The 22,836-nt window shown below is 38.0% G+C and overlaps 1 long non-coding RNA gene across 1 annotated transcript in view; it reads left to right on the top strand.

Moving 5' to 3' along the window:
- Positions 1 to 22,836, top strand: part of LOC121452118 — a 287,483-nt gene that overhangs the window by 231,578 nt on the left and 33,069 nt on the right. The window contains exon 3 of the long non-coding RNA XR_005974814.1: positions 15,633 to 15,686. This is a non-coding gene — a long non-coding RNA (uncharacterized LOC121452118). The remainder of the gene's footprint in view (positions 1 to 15,632; positions 15,687 to 22,836) is intronic.

The raw sequence follows: 22,836 nt of genomic DNA, 5'->3' as shown, positions 1-22,836 counted from the left end.
GCCAGGGAAAGAGCATTTATTGTTTGCTTTGTCTCCTCGTTCTTTCTGGTCACAGGGTAAATGTAAAACTTGTCTGAGAAGCTGCTGCGAGCTTGTGTGGGCTGCTGTACTTCCTATTCCTTTGAAGGGAAACAGGCTCAACTTGCGTCCCTTAACAGGCTTGTTTCCAAACTCACCTTGATGAGGAGATGCAGAAGAGGTAGAGCACCTTCCTACTGTTCACATTAGAGTAAATTCCAGCAGACATTTGAAAGCGTTTCCCAGCCTCAGAACAGAAACATAAAATAAAGTCAAGTATTTGTGTTTTTGCCAACTCCTTCTGAGAGAGCTCAGATTCTTCTTTTCCAATGGGAATCTCTTGACATTTCCCTTTAGGTTAGAGATATTAAATGAAGAGAATCATGGCTCATCATTCCAGGTTTGAGCATAGGAAACTATGGTCCTCATGGGTGTTTGACTGGCAGATAGCTTGGGTTGAAATTGGCTGATAATTACAGTGTGTTTGTGTGTGTGTGTTCCTACTCTTGGAACAGTATGAAGGTCAGTAGTAGCTAAGAAGGAAAGGGAAAAGATAATAGATAGATGTTTGAAAATGTTGGGGAGGTCACAGAGATCAAGGCCATCAAGGTCAATTCAGGAGGAAGGATGTTATAATGGGGACTGCAATTTGTTATCCATTCTACAGCCCTTGGTTTATGCAGCATCTTGAATCTCAGCTACTTTATCCATATGAAAAGGAATAATATAAATAGCTATCCCACAGAATTGCTATGAGAATTCAATAAGACAATGACTACAAAGTGATAATTATATTATAAACATATTATATATTATCTTGGACTGCTAACATTGTGGGGGAAAGGAAAAAGGATACTAAAATTGAAACAAGGCAAAACAAACAAATTAACAAAAGCCCTATCTCTCAATTACCTGTTCTATATCTTTCATTTTTCTCTAGTGCTGAGAATTGGACCTGAGCCTTATGTAAGCTAGGCAAACACTTTCACACATGGCTACAACTCCAGTCCCAAATGACTATGTTTCAGAAGATATCTATAGTCCCTTAGCCCTGTACTGAATAACTTTGGCCAAGTGCTGGTCTCTGGTAGGATGTATACTACTTTTTGCTGACATGTACTCAGCTCTCAGAGGATTCCTTCTAGATTCAGTGCTTTGACAAGCCCTGAAGCTTCAGATGACAGTTTCCAAGGATGCAGGACTTTAGACCAGGGCTTATAGCTCGGCCTCAGAAGTACCAGTGGGACACTCTCTTCTTATTAATATGCAACAGTTCAGGTCTCCAGTTGATCCCTTGGCCATTTACTACCAGCTTTATCTTTCTGAGGTAGATGAGTAGTTAGCCTTTATTTTACCGTCACCTTAGTATAGAAAGGAACTAACACAGCAAGTATGAATAGGACAGAGTATTTGAGGCCTCTGCCTCCTGCTTAGCAACCTACATTGCACTCTTTCAGCTTCTGCAGAAATCTGTAACAGAATCCAAGTCCATCTTTTTTAAATAATGGCTTATCCTAAAGGACAATTTTTCTAAAGACTAAAATATATATACTTGCTAATAGTCTATAGTGGCTTTATTGCCTTTCATTTATTTAAGAACTGTGGTAGCTTGAATGAGCTCCTCTCACCAATGTCTCAGGCTTGTGAATGTTTGGTTTTCGAATGTTTCCAGTTGGTGCCACTGGTTGGGGAGGATTAGGAGGTGTGGCCTTTCTGGAGGAAGTGCATCACTGGGTGTGGGCTTAAAGACTTGAGGCATTCTGAGCTTGTGACATTCTGAGTCCTCTGAATGCTGCTGTGGTTCCAGATGTGGGCTCTCAGCTGTTCATGCTGCCATGCTTACCTGTGGTCATGCTTCCTAGCTGTGCTGGTGATGGACTCCAGCTGGTGCTGGAGCTGTAATCCCAAACAAACTCTTCGCTTTGGTCCTGGCATGTTATCCCAGTAATGGGAAAGTCACTAAGACAGAGCCTTATATTTAGGATAGAGTGAGAGCTACCACAGCTTGGATTTCTGTTTGAGCTTACTTTAGTGGTTCTCTTGGATCTGTTGAGAAAGAAAATAGCCACAGCTGGCAATATTAAAATAATTCTGGTTTTAAATATTTGCCCACCCATTCCTCCATTTCCATCTCAGTTCCCATGTATTTTTAGAATCTGAATTTTGATTTGTGTGCATGACCATACTAAAAAGCATTTCTTGGGATAGGCTCTTTTCTAAGTCCTTTGTGCCTTTAGCTGTCAGTTCTTACTGTAAACCCTGTAAAATGGATTGAGGATTCTATGGCAGTTTCCTGGGAGCTCTACCTTGAAAACTACTCAACGAGACAATACAGATCCATGCTTTAGTTTGACTAGGCACAAGTTCCTCCTTCTATGGGCCCTTTGAAGAATCTTCCTACACTTTGGAATGGACTGTGATGTGCCCAGGTCACTCATCTGAAATAACAGGGCGATGTGACCTACAGATTGCCACACACAATGCTTTGGCAACACACTCTCTGAAGAGGGGCTGTCAAATAAATCGACGTGATTTTAATGGCTTTGGCCTTCACATGGGATGTGAATTTTAAATAATGCTCATCCAGAAAAAATAGATTGATACAAGGACTAAAGACAGAGAATAATAGGATGGTGATTAAAGTACAGGGAGAGAGAATAATGAAAAAAGAACAAGATGCTCATACGAGTCATACAAAAGTGCAGAATTGCATTTGAATTGTTATGCCACACGAAAACTAAAAAGACTAATTAGTCAGTGGGACTATGAATTCTAAAATAGGCCTGCAAGAGTCCATGTTTAAAACATGAGCGGGAAGAGCTACAGTTCTCTAAAATGTCTTCCAGGTATAAATGATTTCAAACTACCTATTTGTTTGGTTCAAATCAATGCTAATGCAAATTTATCTTTCTATGAAGTATGAAATGAGAGGAAAAAATTAAACCCAAGTTTTACTTAGTGGGTTTGTCATTTTGGACTGTTCATTCAGGGTGACAGTGCCCCAAAATGGATTAACTTATGCAAAACCTAAGAGTTTGAGCCCAATCATTTGTCATATTTCTAAATTCCCACAAGATGGCAGAATTTCAGAGTATTTTAAATGTGGGCCTGCATAGGTGGCTAGAATTATTTTAAAACTTGTCATTAGGTGAAGCACAAATCCTATTTTCTGAGCAGCGATGCAAACAATCCCCACACAGAGCTGACTCCGGTTCTTTCTCTGGTTATTTAAAGATTCTACTAAATTGAAATAATGAAACAATGGCCTGCACAGGATGTACAACGCTCTTAAGGTAGAAAGCTATTTTCTTGTTTTATAGCTCTAATTTGAGGTCATTCATAATCACCCGGGAACGCATGCCCACATCTGTGTGTTCCGCTTGTTTTATTCATGAGGGTCAGAGATGAGCGGGGGAAGCAGGCTTTAGCAGATGGAACGCCACGTCTTGGTATTTCAGAGGTTCTGGCCACATGGCACTGTGGTTTGCAAGCAGAGAGGAGCACTCGGTCCTGTCCATCACCAGGCTGTGTCTATAAATATTTAAATGATTAAATTCTGCTCATTAGGGTTTTGGTATGCTCCAGGTGATGTAGGCTTGTCACTGAGTGCTGTACTCCCCAGAAAGCAAACTCCTCCCATCTGTCACTTTCTCCTCCCTTCTGCTTTTTTCCCTCCTTTTCCTTATTCTTGCTTTTCTTCCTGATGCTGGCAGTGACTGTTAGTTACTGTCACCAGAGCAAGGTCTCAGCAGACAACAATCTGTTTGGGCTTTATCAAAATACCACACATTGGGCAATGCTTGAACAACAGACTTGCTGCTGCTCATGGCTCTGGATGCTGACTGTTTGCGACTGCCCCAGGTCAAGATTCCAGCAGACTCAAAGGTGTCCAGAGGCCCTCCCTTCATAGTTGGCGCCTTCAACCTGCTTCTTACATGACAAAAGGGACAGGCAATTTCCCTTATCTCTTGCTGAACGAATCTCCACACACATGATGTAAATTTAAGCAGTTCCCAGGGTTCTGCTTCCTAAGATTACGAGATTTTACCATGCGAATGCAGACCTTTCGACCACAGCAGTTTCAGCAGTCCAAAAGAGAACGCATTCAAAGCAATGGGCATCGGTTACAGTGAACCACAGCTTGAGGAATAGTTATCAGGTTAGTGCCTAGCCTAACTTTGAGTGTTTGCCGCCATTGGTTTTTCTATGGATTGAGCCATCTAGGAATATTTAATATTCCTTTTCACAACTTGTCTTTCAAAATCAAGGTGTAATTAGGCACTTTGATAGTTGTTTCATTTGGTAGGAAGAATACATACAACTTTGAAAATCAACTGATATAAGCATTATAGTTCTACCTTGATACCCACGGCTAATGAGTTTATATTACAGAACGTTAAAGCTCACATTAAGGGAAAACCTCCCTGAGTTACTGGTGGGAAGCTTCTCTAAATTAAAGCTGAAAAATCTATGATTTTTGCAAGGCTGCAACTGCTAATTCTGGCACTGAAACTTAGAAGGATTGCACTGGGTGGTTTGTGGCAGTTTGTTGACAGTTGTTGAACACCTGGAAGAAATTTATTTTTGTGAGCTTAACTGAGTTGTTGCATAATCTGTTCCCAACTTGCTCACGGGCACCAAGAGGGCAACGTTATTTAAGATTCTGTGATCCAAATGGCTTTGATTCTCGGGTGACCGGGTGAAGGAGGACATGGCTTCCTAAGGGGAGAGTCATACACAGGACTGTTCTGACAGCTTCCCCATAGTGTATTCAGATGGCAAGGACCACCTTGAGCGAGGACAAAAGCTTCTGCATTGCACTATTGCACGTCCTCTCTGCTGCTTCAGAGCCTGAGTGGTATCTCTCCTTCTCAACAGAGACATGAAAACTGCTCCAGGAAATTCTTTTTATTAGGCAGAGCTATTCCTGTGAGATGAACATCTTTTGGAGGAGAAAAACAAGTTTCCAAATGAGGAAGGGTTCTGTCATTTTCACACTGAGTTGTTTTATTATTAATTTTTTATTGATTTTATTGAGCTATACATTTTTCTCTGCTCCCCTCCCTTCCTCTCCCCTTCAACCCTCTCCCATGGTTTCCATTCTCCCAACATACTCAGGAGATCTTGTCATTTTCTATTTCCCATGTAGATTAGATCCATGTATGTCTCTCTTAGGGTCCTCATTGATGTCTAGGTTCTCTAGGATTGTGAATTGTAGGCTCGTTTTCTTTGTTTTATGTCTAGAAGCCACTTATAAGTGAGTGCATATATTTGTCTTTTTGGGTATGGGTTACCTCACTCAATATGATGTTTTCTAGATCCATCTATTTGCCTGCAAATTTCAAGATGTCATTATTTTTTTTTGTCTGCTGTGTAGTATTCCATTGTGTAAACGTACCACATTTTCCTGATCCATTCTTTGGTTGAGGAGCATTTAGGTTGTTTCCAGGTTCTGGCTATGACAAACAATGCTGCTCTGAACACAGTTAAGCACATGTCCTTGTGGCATGATTGAGCATTCTTTGGATATATACCCAACAGTAGTATTGCTGGGTCTTGAGGAAGGTTGTTTCCTAATTTTCTGAGAAATCGCCACACTGATATCCAAAGTGGCTGTACCAATTTGCACTCCCACCAGCAACACAGGAATGTTCCCTTTACCCCACATCCTCTCTGACATAAGTTGCCCTCATTGTTTTTGATCTTGGCCATTCTTAGAGGTGTAAGATGGAATTTTAGAGTTGTTTTGATTTGCATTTCTCTGATGGCTAAAGATGCTGAGTGTCTTTCAGCCATTTTAAATTCCTCTGTTGAGAGTTCTCTGTTTAGGTATGTAACCCATTCACACTGAGTTTGGGGGGAAAAAAGTGAAGAACTTGAGAAATGAACTGTATTTAAACAATTTTCTAAAACAAATACTCTCTATATTGTTGACTGAGGCTTCTGTCCCGCCCGGTCTCGCAGCTGTTCAGCCCCAAAGAAATACACAAAGGTCTACATTAATTATAAATGAATTGGCCTAATAGCTCAGGCTTCTTATTAACTCTTATAACTTATATTAGCCCATAATACTTTTATGTGTTAGCCACCTGGCTTGGTAACTTTTTTGGCAAGGCAGTTACATCATGCTTGCTCTGTCTGGCTTTCTCTCTGGGTGATGACTACCGACTGACTTTTTTCTCTCCTAGAATTCTTCTGTTCTCATTGTTCTGCCTCTACTTCCTGCCTGTGCACCCCGCCTATACTATATTCATTCCTTATAGGTCAATGTAGAGTTAAAACTTCAGTTGCAAAGTTTTGATTTTTTGTTTTTTGGCGGATAAAGGCCTAATCATTGTAGCCCAAGCACGTAATCCCAGCCCAGAGGATGGGAGTAGTGTTGTCATGAATTCAAGGCCAGCTTGAGCCACTTAACAGATTCTAGATTAGCTTGGGTTACTGAATGAGACCCTGTCTCAGAAGTCAAAACAAAGATTTGTTACTGAATATTAAGTAGATTATAGAATAATCAAGAGGGCTGAAGAACTAGATTCTCAAACTCACACTCCAGAAATGGACTATGACAGCACTGCTCCCCCGTCTTAATCAGTTTTCTGTAGACCAGAAACACGACTGTAGCAGCTATCGCCCGGGGTCGTTATTACCTCTGCTCCAATCCACACCATCAAATGCATGGATCTTGTCTGCCTTTTGCCAATTTACCTCAGTTCAGATTTCAGGTCTCTCTGGGCTCTCACTGATGGTGCACAAAATAAAATGAACCAGATAGATAACTGAAGTTTTGCAGTTAAATTTATGTTTATTTGTTCAAAATAGTGACTATTTGCTACGCTTTGTTGAATTTCAAACATTTCCTTAAAATAGTTGCAGAAATTTTCTTAGACTGACCTTCTCATTAAGAATGTAAGGTAGTTTATGTTTGAATATTGTGTGCTGTTCTGGCCCAACTATATCACAAAAAGCATGTAGAAAAGTGTGTGGACAGGTCAGGGAACCCTGATTGCTCTTCGAGCTGATGAGGGAGAGGGACTTGTTTGAGGGAGGGGGAGGGAAATGGGAGGCGGTGGCGGGGAGGAGGCAGAAATCCTTAATAAATAAATAAATTACAAAAAAAGAAGTGTGTGTGGAAAGTAATCAAAGTAGTGGAAGAATTTCAGATAAGGCCAGGAAAAGTTAGGAAAGAAAGTTGATGGTGAGTTTAAGCCTGAAGTAACACACAGGAAGAAGAGGCTAAATGGGATTTGGTTGCAAGCTGAATGCGTGATTTTAAATAAACTCCAAGATGTGCTATTGAGCCAAGTAATATGTGTTATTAAATTCTTACCACACCTGCAGCACTGACTGACCATGTGGGGATTTCTCCCGTAGAAAGAGAATTTGAGCATCGTGCAGAACACAGACTTTGTGTGTGCACATATTTCTTCCAAATTAACAGTAAGAATAGACAATGAAAAAAAAAAGCCAGTCAAGATGTTTATGCTAATTCATTGAAAGATCGTTTCTTAAAGGAAGTCAGATCAGGAAGGAAGTACACACTCTACAGACTTCCAACTTAAGGCAGGATTCGAATCCTACTTTGTTATTTGGTAGTTTCATGACTTTAAGCAAAGAGCTTAATTTCTCAGAAAGGCAACTTTTTCCCTTGTGTATTGGAGATTATAGGCAGGAGAAATAAAAGTTGAACAACATGCTGTAGCACATAGCAGGTAAAAGAAATAGTGGTTAATGTTATTGCTACTTTTGTAGAAACACAGCGGAATGGCAGATCCAATCTCTTCGAGCATTTGCACATCGCTCATATCCTCATTTGTATAGACCACACACAGGGCTTGCCATATGGCAGATATAATTCATATAATTCATGGGATTCTGGTGTTATCATCTGCATCATCACGTTCCCCTCCTCACGATAGACATATTGAGACATAAACACAAATGTGGTGGCATAAAGAGTTGGGCCTTTGGGGACCAGCCAGATCAGGAGGGTGGCAGAACAGAACGGCACACTCAGAGGAACCAGAGAATTGCCTTATTTCTCTGACTGTGGGAGGGCACAAAAGATTCCACACAAGAGGTGAGAAGCAAGATCCCACCCGTCCTGATACTGCCTTGGTCCTGCACTGTCTCCTGTTTGCATGGGGAGTTTGCAGCTTTAATGTTTTATTATGGAAGTTAAGCAGACTAATTCTCTTAACGCTTTTCTGCTGGCCCCATTCTAGTGCGTGTGCTGCTCATCAGCTCTTGTAGTGCACGTAGGACTGCCGGACACCTGCAACGGATTCATCACCTGCTTTCAAAAGTACAATTTAGTTTACCAGAATCATTCGTGATCGCTCTTAGTGTCTAATATTTTTACTCATATCTGTTTACTGTTCATAGTTCTGGATTCTAAAAACACATTTTCTTTCCAGTGTATCTTGCGTTTGACCACGTTGCACCCCTAGTACCCTTACCTTTTATTTCTCCTTTCTTTCCCTTGCCCACTCCTACCAGTCTTCTTCCTTTTCCAGGTCTCTTTTATGTTTTCAAGTCATGTGTGTATATGAGTTTGCACACACACACACACACACACACACACACACACACACACGTACACACATAAACACAGTTTTCTATATCCACATAATTAGAAGAAAATGCAGTATCTGTCATTTTTAATCTGGCTTATTTACCTTAATATGATAGTCTCTAGATTCATCAATTTTCTGTTTAATACAATAATTCTTTTCTCATACCTTAATAAAACATTATTACTTATACATGTATATGTATGTATACATATGCCATATTTTATTTATCAATTCAGATAGTAGTGGATACTTTAACTGACTCAATAACTTGGCTATTATGAATACAACAGCAATAAACATGTATGTACGAACATCTTTAGGGTGTGTTAACTTAGAGTCCTTTGGTTCTATCAATAGCAGTGCTATCGTTGTGTTGTACAATAATTTTATTTTTAAGTTTGGGAGCCCTCAATACTGGCTCCATTGAAGTTAAACGAATTTACAGGAGAGAGGATTGAAATGCTAAAACAGAGTGAAATCAGTAGCAACGTTGACATACGGGTAAAATCCCAGTAGCAAGAATATAGGCAGAGTGTAGATAGAAAAATACATTGTTAGGTAGATATGGAATATTAGAAACAGGAAAGCAAAAGAGGAACAGAGGGAGGCAGGGTCTGTGTAGTATGGGGTGGGCATAAAAATGGGAGACCCAGGTTCTATACCTTTAACCCGATACAAATCCTAAATCTCTGTTTGTTGTGATATAAACTGTTTGGCTCATCTCTTCTTCTTCCATAAACTTTTAAGTGAATCAGGGATAAACACTTCTTTGAAGACTTATTATCCTTTGGGGAAAAAAAGTCCCCTGTGGTTTGATGAACTTGTTCAGGATGTCCTTTTATCTTTCCATTTTTCCATCCCTCCCTTGTATACCTCCCTTCCTATTTCCCAGTTCTTTCTCCCTCTTCTTTTCTTTCTTTCTGTTCTCTTTTGTGGCATCTTCTGCACTATTGCTGTTTTTAATAATTTTCTAAATAACCTATCTATTTCAAAATCAAATCATAAATGAGTTCGCATTTCATGTTAGGTATTTTAATGTCTAGCTCTAAAATGATTATTTTGTTGTTTTAAAAGCCTGTAACAGCAGGCATTGTCCATGGGAACAACAATTTTCTGTAGATAAGTCTGAGGACAGCATTCTTGGGGTGAGTGCCTGATGTGGAGGGTCTTCCTCAACACCAGCATTCCTGCTTCCCTGACTGAGAGCTGCAGAATGCTTGTTTTCCTCGGACTTCACCAATACTTACAATTATTGATCTTTGAAATATTTCCCAATCTTCCATATGAAAAGTAGCACTTGCTATACATTTCATTTGACATTTTCTTGGCTAGTGATGAATTTAAAAAGTATTGAAGGCAATTTAATCATAGCTTATCATCGCACTGTTTTTCAAAAAAAAAAATGCCAGCATCAGCCTTTCCAAATAAAGTGGGAAGCACATTTCATGTATATTTCCTAAGGAAAAGAAACAATTAGAAAGATTTTATCGGATGGGATAATGTGTCATCTCTAAAACAAACCAGAATTTGTGACATGTATTTTTTTGCACAATTGATGGAATTCTGGCTTTTCTGTGTATTCTATTTTCCTCAGGAATTCTCTAACAGACGTGTGTGCTAACACACAGGGTTTTAGTTGTCTGGCAGCTTTCATTTGACTGTAGTTGTATATCCCAGCATAAGTTGAACTCAGATCAAATAATTTCTCAGTATTTGCTATAGAAGACAGTCTGCTTTAACATGACTTTCTATATAAGGCAGTGGCTTTCTGTGGATGGCAGAGTGACCTGGACCATTGCACAAATAACAGTAACATTTGTGTTGAGATTGTCTTTCCATGCATTCTTCACTGAGCTGCTGTGACATTAGCTACTTCAGTGTCTTAATGTCCTTCCTATGGGGGTATTCTTCAAAACTTTAAAATGACCAGACATGGCTGGATGTTGAGGTAGATGAAGGAAAAACAATTCCAGTTGTCTTGTGAAGATTTCTCTTTTGTTTTCAGGTCCTGCTCTTCATATACAGCCATCTGTTTCTTTTTGTTTTTATTGCATTTTATATTTTTGCCAGTGAGTCCTCAACACACAGTTTGCGAATGGGAACTAAACACTTCTTCCTCAGTGGAGAGAACAAGATAATTTGGAAGAGATTCAATTCTGAACCCGAGCTTATCAGGTTTGCTTTATTAGCTTTGGTGTCTGGATAGACACAGCGCACTATACTCCTGCTGCAAGTGGGGCTGTTTGTTAGGAGAGAAAAACGCACTTTGCCCTTGAGAAACCTTCAAAGTGAGTGAAAATTGCTGTGACGCAAACTCCGGGAAGCAATTTGTAAACCTTCGGGCCTCAGCATTTGCTGTCGTGCGCCTCTAGACACCGGCCTTCCTGCTGCATCCCATTCTTTATGTGTCTTGTTATGTCGGAAGAGTTATTTTGTTTGCTGTAGGAGGCTCAGGGATATCATCGAAGGAGAATGTCAGAATGCCACCGAAATGTAATTCAGTAAGCAGGGACGACACGTGAATTTAAAGACAAGTCAAGAGAAAGTTGTTCATTGACTAAACATCTCCTTATTCACTTTCCTGCAGTTATTTCTCTAGAAGCTTCCTGGATATTTTTGCTTCTGTCTCTCATTTCAATCAGCAACCACCTCTTATTTACGTCCCGTTAAGGACCGTCTGTCTTTTTTTGTTCCAAAATAAAATCTGCACATATAAGCAGATTGCTTTAAATGGCGATTATCACATATATATATTCCTCTTCTTCAAGGCATTAAATTATTATTCTATACTCATAATTTTGTGGTAAGCAGATGAAGTCCTGAGTGATTGTATGCTGTCGACATGGTCTCAGCCATGTCCAGAACTTTCTTACTACAACAAGATTACTTGATGTGGGAGTACCCTCTGTATGATGTGAATACCATTGGTGAATAAAGAAACTGCCTTGGACTGTTGATAGGGCAGAACTTAGGTAGGCGGGGTAGGGGAGGAAACTAATCTGAATGCTGGGAGAAAGGAGACAGAGTAAGAGAGAAGTCATGTAGCCCTGCTGGAGACAGATGCCAGAACTTTAGCTGGTAATTCACAGCCATGTGGTGATACACAGATTAATAGAAATGGGTTAAATTAAATATAAGAGTTAGCCAATAAGAAGCTAGAGTTAATGGGTCAAACAGCAATTTAATTAATACAGTTTCTGTGTAGTTATTTTGGTTCTGGGTGGCTGGGACAAACAAGTGGCCTCCTTACAACAATTACTGATCTGGGATGTCCTTCTGTATATGTGTTATTTTTATTGGTTAATGAATAAAGCTGCTTTGGCTGATGGCAGGGCAGAATATAGCTGGGCTGGGAGAGATAGAGATAGAGATAGAGGTAGAGGTAGAGATAGAGATAGAGATGATAGAGATAGATAGAGATAGAGATAGAGATAGAGATGATAGAGATAGAGATAGAGAGTAGGTAGAGTCAAAGAGACACTATGCAGATGTTAAAGGAAAAGAACACAAGAAACTTACCAGTAGCCCATAGCCTTGTGGTAACACACGATTAATAGAAATCAGTTAATTTAAGATGTAAGAAATGGCTAGAAATACACCTGAGCTAATAGGCCAAGCAATGTTGTTATTAATATAGCTTTTGTGTGATTATTTGTGTTTGGGTGATTGTGAAACCAACAAGCAGTCTGCTAGTACTAAATGACCCCAAGGTGTAATACATGGGTCCACATTAAACCTAAAAAAAGCTTAAGAAAAAAAAAAGAAGGCTTCTTAACCCACAAAAATGGGATCCAAGTGCAGCTTCTTGGTAGCCACAGCTTTTTTTTTTCCTTCATATAGGTTCTATTTGCTGGCTGCAAGCCAAGGCATGGTTTCTTTAAGAGACAGCTTCCTGGTTCATACTGGTACAAATGGCTCTGGCTCTTTTGGGAGGTCTGGCTATGAAGCACTTAAATGGAGTTTGTGAGCAGAGCTTATTGGCAACATAGAATCACTGCATCCCTGGGACTGGTGTGGTAAGGATGGAACCATAATATACCTCGGCCATATTAAAAGCCTAAGAGAGGTAAAGCAAGCATCCTGGGCTGTCACAATCATAGTGCTTACCTTTTTAAAAGCGCTCCTTATAAAAAAAAAGGATTTCAGATACATAATAGAATAGATTCATATATAAAAGACCTCTAAATGAGGCACAGTGTGTTTAAAAAATGTACGTAGGCTTGGGAGAGAGAGGAAATAGAATATAGACAGTCATAAAAAGAAGTAAATAGTTTAGAAAAAAACAAAATCTTTAAAGAGACAGTAAAAGTAATATAAAAGTACAGGCAATTATAGATTAAAGGAGTAAAGAAAAACAAGCCACATAAAGATGGAATATACACAGAGTCTGGATTATGTATGTTATTGTGCTTTCTTTGATTTTTTTGACTGCAGAGAAACATTTTATTCTGGGGCTGCTAAGTTAAACCAAAATAAAGGTATATTGACTTCAAAACTTGGGACTAAGGATATGTTGTTTTGGAAAAGAGATTCTGCTTTTGTTTCCACAGAAGATGAGAACCTATGAATTTCTTCTGAGCTAATGTGATTTGATGGAACAAGATCCCCCAAGAGGTCACCATGAGCCCTAAAAGTAGTTCACCCAACAAATAATAGGAAGCAATTTGGAGAAAACTCTGCCCAAATTTCCAAAATGATTGTTTTTAAATGTTTGTTTTCATTTAAAAGGGGTTGGTTGCAAGTGATTAATGGTAACAGTCAATTTCTAAAAAGAAAATGAGGGGGATATGATACAGAGATGAATACTTTGTATTGGTATGGATCTTGGTCTATAGATACATATTTAAGGTTTATTTTGTTATACTGTGTATATGTATTTCTGTTCTTTTTAAGGTATTGTGTTTGTGCAATTCATTTAAAAATGTAATGTATAAGAAATACAGATTAATAGATAGTCTGCTATAATGTAGTCACGTTAGTTAGGTTTTCTAGATATACAGAGATATATTTCAGTAAGATAGATAATCTTCAATACTTTCAAAGACCTATAGAATGTGACATTTAAAATGTTTTAAAAACATAGACTTTTCTCAACAGTGAGACACATCCGCTTCTGGCAACAACAATTACTTCAGAGAGGTTAATGCACATTGAAATATCTTGTTATGAGATTTACCTTCAATGTGACAAGGCTAGCCATTTGGGTAAGGAACTGCCCTTGCCTGGACTGCTTGATGGTATGCTGTATGAACTGGACATGCATGGCCCATACTTCCTGTTTACTTAGGTAATATTATATCCTTCTAGGATCTTTGAAGAGTTGAAGACAGGTAGTTATAGTTTTTCTTAGTTATGAAAAAGATAAGTTAGATATACAACTCTAGAGTCACAAAGATAGGATAGAAGATAGAGTATTTTCCTTAATTTGCCAAATGTAAATGGACTAAATATTGTTACGATTATTCTTGCTTTATAACTGTTTTGTATATGTAGTTTTACTATGTTAAAGTTAAAACCCTTTTAAATTAGACAGATGATGTGGAATATCCTTCTGTATATATGTTGCTTTTATTGGTTAATGAATACTTTGACCTATGGCTGGAAGAGAGAGAGAGAGAGAGAGAGAGAGAGAGAGAGAGAGAGAGACCACATAGCTCCTGAAGGAAAAGGACACTGGAATCTTACTGGTAGACCAAAGCCTTGTGGTGACATGTAGATTAATAGAAATGGGTTAATTTAAGATGTAAGAGAGTTAGAAATATGCCTGAGCTAATAGGCCAAACAATGTTGTTGTTAGTAATATGTTTCTGTGTGATTATTCAGGTCTAGGTGGTTGGGAAACCAATGAGCAGTCTCAAATTACATTTATTTTATTTTATTTTATGTGTGTGTGTGTGTGTGTGTGTGTGTGTGTGTGCACGCATGTGTGCTCATAACAAGAGCCCTTACCCACTGAACCATTTGATAGGCCTCTTGTTACCACCTTCTTGATGCACAGTCATGGGATCTATTTTAGAGAAGTAGCAAGAGAAAAGAGTCAGACTTTGATAGTTCTGGAACTCTGATGTTTTAAGGACTCGCTGAAAATGTATACCCTTGGAGTTTTTTTCCTGGATACCCAGAACCAGTAGGCCTGGAGCAAAGTGAAGTGAGGTTTTTAACAAGCACTCTGCATGAATCTGATCAGGCCATTCACAGGCCACAGTTTGTTTCTGAGGAGGGATGGGCAAGTGTTTGATTAACTATGAAGGGCAATCAAGCTGGGAGGGGAGTGGAGTCTGTTGCTGATGGTGATGAGAAGGTTGGGAAAGGACTCTGATTGTAGTGAGAGCTGATGAATTCCATTGAAGTCATTGTTATTCCTGTTTGTGCTGAAGGGCCTGCCATGTAGTTTCATCTGGTGATTTCTGTGTATATAAAGCTGTTAATAAAAAAGGTATCCTGGAATGAAAACTATTAGGTACTTGTCCTTGGAATTGCAGGTGCTTGGTTGGTTTGGGACAGAGTGAGAGATAAAGGGAAAATGAACCTAACGTAGTCTAAATTGAAACTAAAGTGTTTTTAATGTATGCCTGGTCTGGTATACTTTCCTTTGTTTGGAAAGTATAAATTTCCAAGATTGATCCATTGGTGTTGGAAAAAAACAACACGAGAGGACGTTTGCTGGTATGTGATACATGTCCCCAGATTCTCTTAGTTTGCTTGTCTCATACTGTCCGAGGTGTCAGTGTTACTAATCTGGGGCTGTCGAAAGGCTCAGGATAGAGGTAAGTGGGTCAAACAACACAAGGTTCAACTAGTCAGGGGAAAAAATTCAGGACATCTGTTAGACAGCATTGTAGTAAGAATCTAATTTGTCTTAGTAATAAAAACCTGGAGTCAGATATTAGGGAGTGAAAGCTGAAAGATCAGAGAAACAAACCAGCCAGCCACTAGAGTTCTTACCTATATAACTCTCAAACTGAAAAGGACTGAATTCCTGTCTCTTCCTCTGTTATATTCCTCTCTCCACTCAGCCATATCATTTCCTGTTTCCTCTTCCAGGTGCTGGGATTAAAAGTGTGTGCTACCACTGCCTGGCCTCTATACTTAACTAATGTAAGTATAACTAGCTCTGCACTCTGATCTCCAGACAAGCTTCATTTGTTAGAGCACAAATAAAATATCACATTTCCCTTTTATGTTTAAAATAAAAAGGTTACAATTATTACAAGAAAAACTATATATAATAAGTACAAACGCTATATACAATATATACAGGCAATAAATACATCAACAACATCTAGTCCATTTGCATTTGACAAATTCAGAGAAAATACTCTGTTATCCTATTTGAGTGAGTCCAATGGATTGTACCTTATTCACCTAATCTAATTGTATTACCAGAACTCTTTTAGTATCTCTCAACCTTATATACTTTACACCTCTGTTGTGAATTTCTTTTCTGAAACTGCTAAAAAAAAGAATATTATAACTACAATAATATCTTCAACTCCCTCAGAAACTCAAGAAAGAAATAATATTACCCAAGTAAGCAGGACATGCAATCAAGTGACTTCCAAAAATGTGAGAAATGACATAAACAACTGACTGCCTGGACAGTTATCCGAGGTTCCTCTGCAATGTTGGGGCCTTCATCTTTGGCCTACAGGCCTAGCATATCTGACACATTTTTCTGTAAAGCAGTATATTCTGCAGGGCTGTCCTACCTTGTCTTGGCAAATTTTGACCATCCTCTCTTTTGTGTTCTGCTTGTCTAATTTGGACAGCATACTGTCAGCGGTTGAGGCAAGAGCACCTTCTTGCCCAGTGGCTTACTTCTGCCACAAAGAAAGCAAACTCCATTTGGAGTTTCTTTGATGCCCATCCTCTTCTATGAGGTAGATTGGTGCTGCCAGATATGCCTTGTTGTCACACACACACACAAACCAACCTGTGTTTTTAAAGCATCATAAGTGACATATTCTTCAGACCTCTGAAGTGTTTGAGGGCCACCTGTCTATTTAAAATATATCTCTGTTTGATCCTGAAAATATACCTAATAAGTTTTACTGTAATAGGGGGCTAATTATTAACCTGCATTTCCTTATTATCGTAAATAGTTGGCAATAATAATTTTCAAGAACTAGAAATTTGCATTACATTATTAAATGAGCTGTATAGGTACAATACCTTAAACTAGATTAGATATGTATGTTGAATATGTTCTAACAAAAATAACTTTAAATTTTTATCAATATACAAAAACCCATATTAATGTGAAATATTTAAAACTAGTGGTTGCTTTTTTTTTTTAAAGAAAAGTAGGTTCAACAATCTACCTTTTTAACCTATTTCTATATCCCCTCTTTTTCTTTTCTTCTTCCTTTTTCTTTTCAGAGAAGATTCAATAACTTACCTTTATGTCCTATCATATCTATTTCATCACCATCAGTTTACTAGTATTTTATAATGAATTGTGAGTCTATTAGATGGATATTTACATTTATTTTAGTTTGTAGATTGTGTTAAATATACTCATTAGTTGATTTTTTTAAAAAATGGAGCTCCCCTTTCTAAAAATGTATTTTATGAGGATGAGTTCTTTACTGGAATGTGTGTGTATATGTTATATATGTGCTTGTTGCCCTTGGAAACCAGAACAAGGCTTGGGATCCCGTACAGCTGCTGTTAGGAAAAAAAAAACCTGGATTCTCTGGGAGAGAAGTCAGTGCTTTTAGCTACGGAGGCATCTTTCTAGCCCTTTATTGATTAGTTTTGAAGTGTTGAGCTAGTCTTGTGATCTCATGTGAATGCCACTTGTCAGCAATGTACTTTCCTGCACATAGTTTGCATTAGATTTGCTAAAATGTTTCAGACTTGCACAGAGAGTGAAGTATATTACTCTAATGCTTTATGCTAATGACTTTGGTTCAAGTTTGGGAATAATGCTTGCTTTAAAAGTACTTGAGACTCTCTTTATCTTTGTAAAGAGCTGTAATAGAATTTCACTCCTCAGTCAAATGTTGGCCACTACTCAGCAGGTGATCCATCTGGCTCTTGAGTTCCCTGTTGGAGAAAGCTTCCAACCTTGGAATTCTGCTTTCTTAAATCATAAGAACTGTTCAGATGTGCTGTGCCTATGTTTATTTGTTGGCTTCATGAAGCTTTTCTATTTCACGAAGGTTTTGAAGTGCATTACCATGAGATGGTTCACAGACTGATGCTGTTGCTCATTTCATATTGGTAGCATCTTTAGTTATGACCAGTTACATAAGGTTTGGAAATTACTGGTATAAAATTGTTCATGATGTTCCTTTTTATCCTTCCTCATACTAAATGCTGTAGCAATGAATTGGTCTCTTTCATTTTTGACAGAGATAATTTGTGTCCTATGTTTTTGTTCTTATCACACCAGTTACAATTTCATATTTGAGTTTTTCCAAATCTTTTCATATCATTATAAAGTGTTCCATCTTATTAATTTATTTTCAGCTTATAGGTTATTCTTATTTATTTCTTTATCTTTTGTTTATTGCAAATTAGCATTTAAAATAATGGATTTCATTAAGGGTTTTCTTATGTCATAGTCATACTTTATTTTTGTGTATCCTCTTTCCCAAGTTTTCTCTTAATTTCTGTACTATCCTCTGGTTTTTCTGCTTCTTTCCCCCCTTTCTGCTTTGGTATATATACATGCATATATCTTTGATCTCTCTTTCTCTCTCTCTCTCTACACACACACACACACTCACATCTCCGTGGTTGTTGTCAAGTTAATAGGATCTAGAATGTTGAAAAGATAAGCTTCTGGGTATGTCTGTGAGAGATTATTTAGATTAGGTTAATTAAGGCGAGAAGGCTGCCCTAAGTGGGTGGTACCATCCCCACAGGTTGGTTCTTAGATTGAATAAAAAGGAAAACATGAGCTGAGCATAAATATTCATCTCTCTTCTTCCTAATGATGGAAGCCTTCCACTTCTGACATGTCTTTTCTACAGTGATAGACTATAGCCTTGAACCGTGGTGTAAATAAAGCCTTCCATCCTTAAGTTTATTTTGTGTTTCTTTTAAATTATATTTATTTATTGGTGTTTTGAGACAGGATTTCTCTGTAGCTTTGGTGCCTGTCCTGGGTCTAGCTCTTGTAGCCCAGGCTGGCCTCCCTCAGACTCACAGAGAGCCACCTGCCTCTGCCTCTTGAGTGCTGGGATTAAAAGCATGTACCACCACCACCTGGCTAAATGATTTTAATTTTTAGAACAATTAAAATATTTGACATTATAATATAATTACATAATTTCTTCCATTTCTTTCCTCTTTCTAAATCCTCTCATATACCCTTTTTTGCTCTCTTTTAAATTCAAATGGCTTCTTTTTCTTTAATTATTGTTATATATGTTACATGTAATAATATACAATAATAGATAATAAACAATGATAATTATATATTCCTAAATACATAAATACAATATGCTTAGTTGGTATAATGTTAGTTTATGCATATTTCATCTGGGCTAACCATTTACTGATGGACAATTGTGTGCTCTTCCTTGGAGAAGACTATTCTACACTCAGCATTCCTTAGTTATCTCTAGTTCTCTGTGTAATGTTGTGGCCTTGTGAGCCTTTCCCTCTCCACATTAGTATGGTCTACTTTCATTTCAAATGATGTGTATATGTGTGTGGGTTTGAGTACATGAGTGTCATGCCTGCAGGAACCAGAACATGTCAGATCTTCTAGAGATGGAGTTACACATGTGTAGTCGGACTCTCAAAAAAGATGTCATTTGAGGGACAGGTTTATGTTCTGGATAATTTTCTCCTTGCATATTTTTGGACTCATACCAAGTCCCAGTATACTGGTTGCCTGTAGTTCCTGAGTATGAAGAGAACAAGGAAAAAGAGGACATAGAGGAGATAGGAAATTTATGCCTCTGCCTTCGAGACAACAAAGTCATCCACTTAAAGTTGAAGGCTCAAACCACTTCTAACTATTTTTTACAATTTATATTTCTTGGATATGTGCTCAACTATGTTCATAGCAGCTTTTTTTTGTCATAGCCATAACCTGGAAACAACCTAAATGCCCTTCGATCCAAGAATGGATAAAAACAAGTGGTACATTTACACAATGGAGTACTACACAGCAGAAAAAAATAATGACAGCTTGAATTTTGCAGGAAAATGGATGGAACTAGAAAACATTATTTTAAGTGAGGTAATCCAGACACAGAAAAACAATTATCACATGTACTCACTCATAGGTGGTTTTTAAACATAAAGCAAAGAAAGCCAGCCTACAAACCACAATCCCAGAGAACTTAGACAACAATACGGACACTAGGGAGACTTACATAGATATAATCTACATGGGAAGTCGAAAGTATAAGAAAGGCAAGATCTCCTGAGTAAATTGGGAGCATGGGGACCTTGGGAGAGGGTTGAAGGGGGGAGGGAAGAGGCAGGGAGAGGAGCAGAGAAAAATGTAGAGCTCAATAAATGTCATGAAAAAATATATCTCTTATATCATCATATTTTAATTGCTTATCAGACTTCACTTTCAAAGGTAGCCATCATTATTGTTTTCCTCAGGGAGAGAAATGTATATTGTATTTTCTCTCTGTGCCCTGATCTGATACAGTATCTGCATTTGTCAAATGGTGTAGTCACAGCTCAGATGTCACAGTAAAATTGGAAATAGTACAGTACTTTCTAGTATGGTTTTGAAAACTTGTATCTTTTCTAGGTAAATAGATATAGTTTTACAACAGGATATACACCTCCATTCTAAGTCTTATCATGCTGATGTTACATAAAGCATGTCCTGAGAGCCACAAATGAACAAGAACTCCTTCAAGAAGAAAGGCTATAGCAAGATAAAGACATCAAAGCTATCGACATTATATGTTATTCAAAAAGAAACAAGTTCTTGTCAGGAAGGATCAGACCTTAAGGGAAAGGATTTGCTGTTACAAATACCACTGAGACATTCAGAAGAGAGATGGAAATTTTCAGGAGGAGGAGATGTATTTACCCAGCAGTCCACAGTTCTGTAAAAATTTCTAGTTAATGCATACAAAAGGCAGGAACTTTGATATACCCACTGAGAACCTAATGTTTCAAGTCTGTATAAGGAAACATCAAAGCATGCATAAAGTGAAAACGTCTAGTGTTAGATTTTGAAAACTTTTAAAGACATTTTAAAAAATTTTCAAAATAAAATCTAGTCTCATCAAAATCCATTATTGTCAATTTACATCCACATGGATTGATTCCCAAGTTGCTAAGCACAGAAGAAGAAAGGTTATTGCTCAGTGGTCCAACAAGTCCTTCAAAGCCCCATCTCTGTCAGCCACTGCTAGACACTATGGAGGATTTAAAGGGCTTTGGGGTAATTATTCTGCCAGTAGGGAAAAAAAGTTGTGAAAACAGTAATTGCTGATGTCTTTTACAACACTTATTAGAAAACCAGTTTCAACATCAACAACTTATTAATAAGAGATAAAACAACAAAAACACCTCAGTTTTGTTTCCAAGGAATATTCTACTCCACCTGCACATCTAATTCTTCCTTTCGCCCTACTCTATAAGCATTCTTACCCTCATGTTACCTTCCCACTCATCCCTTATCTCCTTATATACACCAATGCACTTTTGTTGTCTGCTAGAATTTTGGTCTTGAATGCTCTTCCAAGGTCTCCGTGTTTAAAGGCTTGGTCCTCAGTCAGTGACACTATGAGGAGGTGGTGGGGTCTTAGTGTGGTGAGGCACAGGGGAGATTTTCCAATGGCTGGGGACATATTTGCTGAAGAAGATTGTGGGGCCCTAGTTTCTCTTCATTCTCTTTTGCTTCCCAGGCATGGTGAGTGGTTTTGTTCCACCAAGAGCCCCCACAAATGATGCCCTAGCAGGAGCCAAGACAATGGTGGCAGTCAATCATTGACTGGGTATAAATAACCCATGAGTCTAAATAATCCTTATATCTTTATATATTAATTCTTAATGTCACTTGTTATAGGGACAGAAAGCTAATTAGCATCTTGTTGTTTGATTATTTATCTCTCCTTCCCTTACCTGAGTACATGTTATAGAAAAGGATGTGGAAAGCAAGAACTTCTTTCTCTATTCCACTCCTCTATCTGCAGTTACTGCAGAATTGCCTCATACACAAAAATGCTTGAACCTTTGAAAATTATATATTGTGTGTGTGCATGCATGCATATGTGAACATGCGTGCACTTGAGGAAGTTGGTTCTTTTCTCCACTAGGTAGAACCGAGGCTACTAGGTTTGTCAACAAATGCCTTTTCCCACTGAGTCACCTTGCCAGTCCATGGAATGTTTTGAATAAATGAATGTATTTGTTTAGGTGGATGAAAAATCCTGTGAGTTACAACACGCCTTTAAAAACATAACAGTTTTGAATTTCAGAGAGTATAGTGGTTGTATACAAGAACAATTAATAAATCAGGAAGGATCTACAGCATTCGTGTTTTATAACTTATTATGAAATATAATAGTTATTACCGAAGGCATATTAAAATAACAATTCATTTTGAGTTTTAAAACTGTTTACATCATGTTAGGAAAGAAGTACCACACCTAATATGAGTATTATTTACATCAGAAGTGTGTTCTATAGTTTCCTTTCTGTTGCTTGATAATTACTATGACCAAAACAATTTAGGGAGGAAGATTTGTTTCCACTTCTGGGTTATAGTTCATCTTTGTGCGAAGTCAGAACATAAACTAAGTAAGACAAGAACACTAGAAGGGCAGGGACTTGAAGAAGAGATCTTAGAGGAATGTTGTCTACTGTCTTGCTACTAGTCTTATTCTAAGTTACCTTTCTTATATAGCTTAGGTATACCTACCTAGGGATGGTACTGCCTACAGTGGGCTGGTACCTCCAAACCTATTAGTAATCAAGAAAATTTCCAATAGACAGGCCCACAGCTAGTCTGCTGGGGACAATTCTTCAATTGAAATTTCCTCTTTCCAGGTATGTCAAGGTGACAACCAAGATGAGCCATCACAAAACCACCCTTTCTAACCTGACACACAAACACTTCACTGTTAAACCATAACCTTTCCTTGTTCCTAGAATCTTATGTTAATGTCACAATATAAGACATGGTCCAAGTTTTAAAATCCTACTACCTTTAAAAATTATAATACTTTGAAAGTCCAAATTCTCTTTAGAAATCCAGTGTTTTAACTATGGGTTCTTGTAAATAAATAAAAAAAGTTAAATTTTGATTCGGTAA

The sequence above is a fragment of the Microtus oregoni genome, unplaced genomic scaffold (assembly GCF_018167655.1).
Source record: "Microtus oregoni isolate MIOR12 unplaced genomic scaffold, Mior012 000009F_ref0000495, whole genome shotgun sequence".
Classification (NCBI taxonomy): domain Eukaryota; kingdom Metazoa; phylum Chordata; class Mammalia; order Rodentia; family Cricetidae; genus Microtus; species Microtus oregoni.
This window is presented reverse-complemented; position numbering and strand designations above follow the sequence as displayed.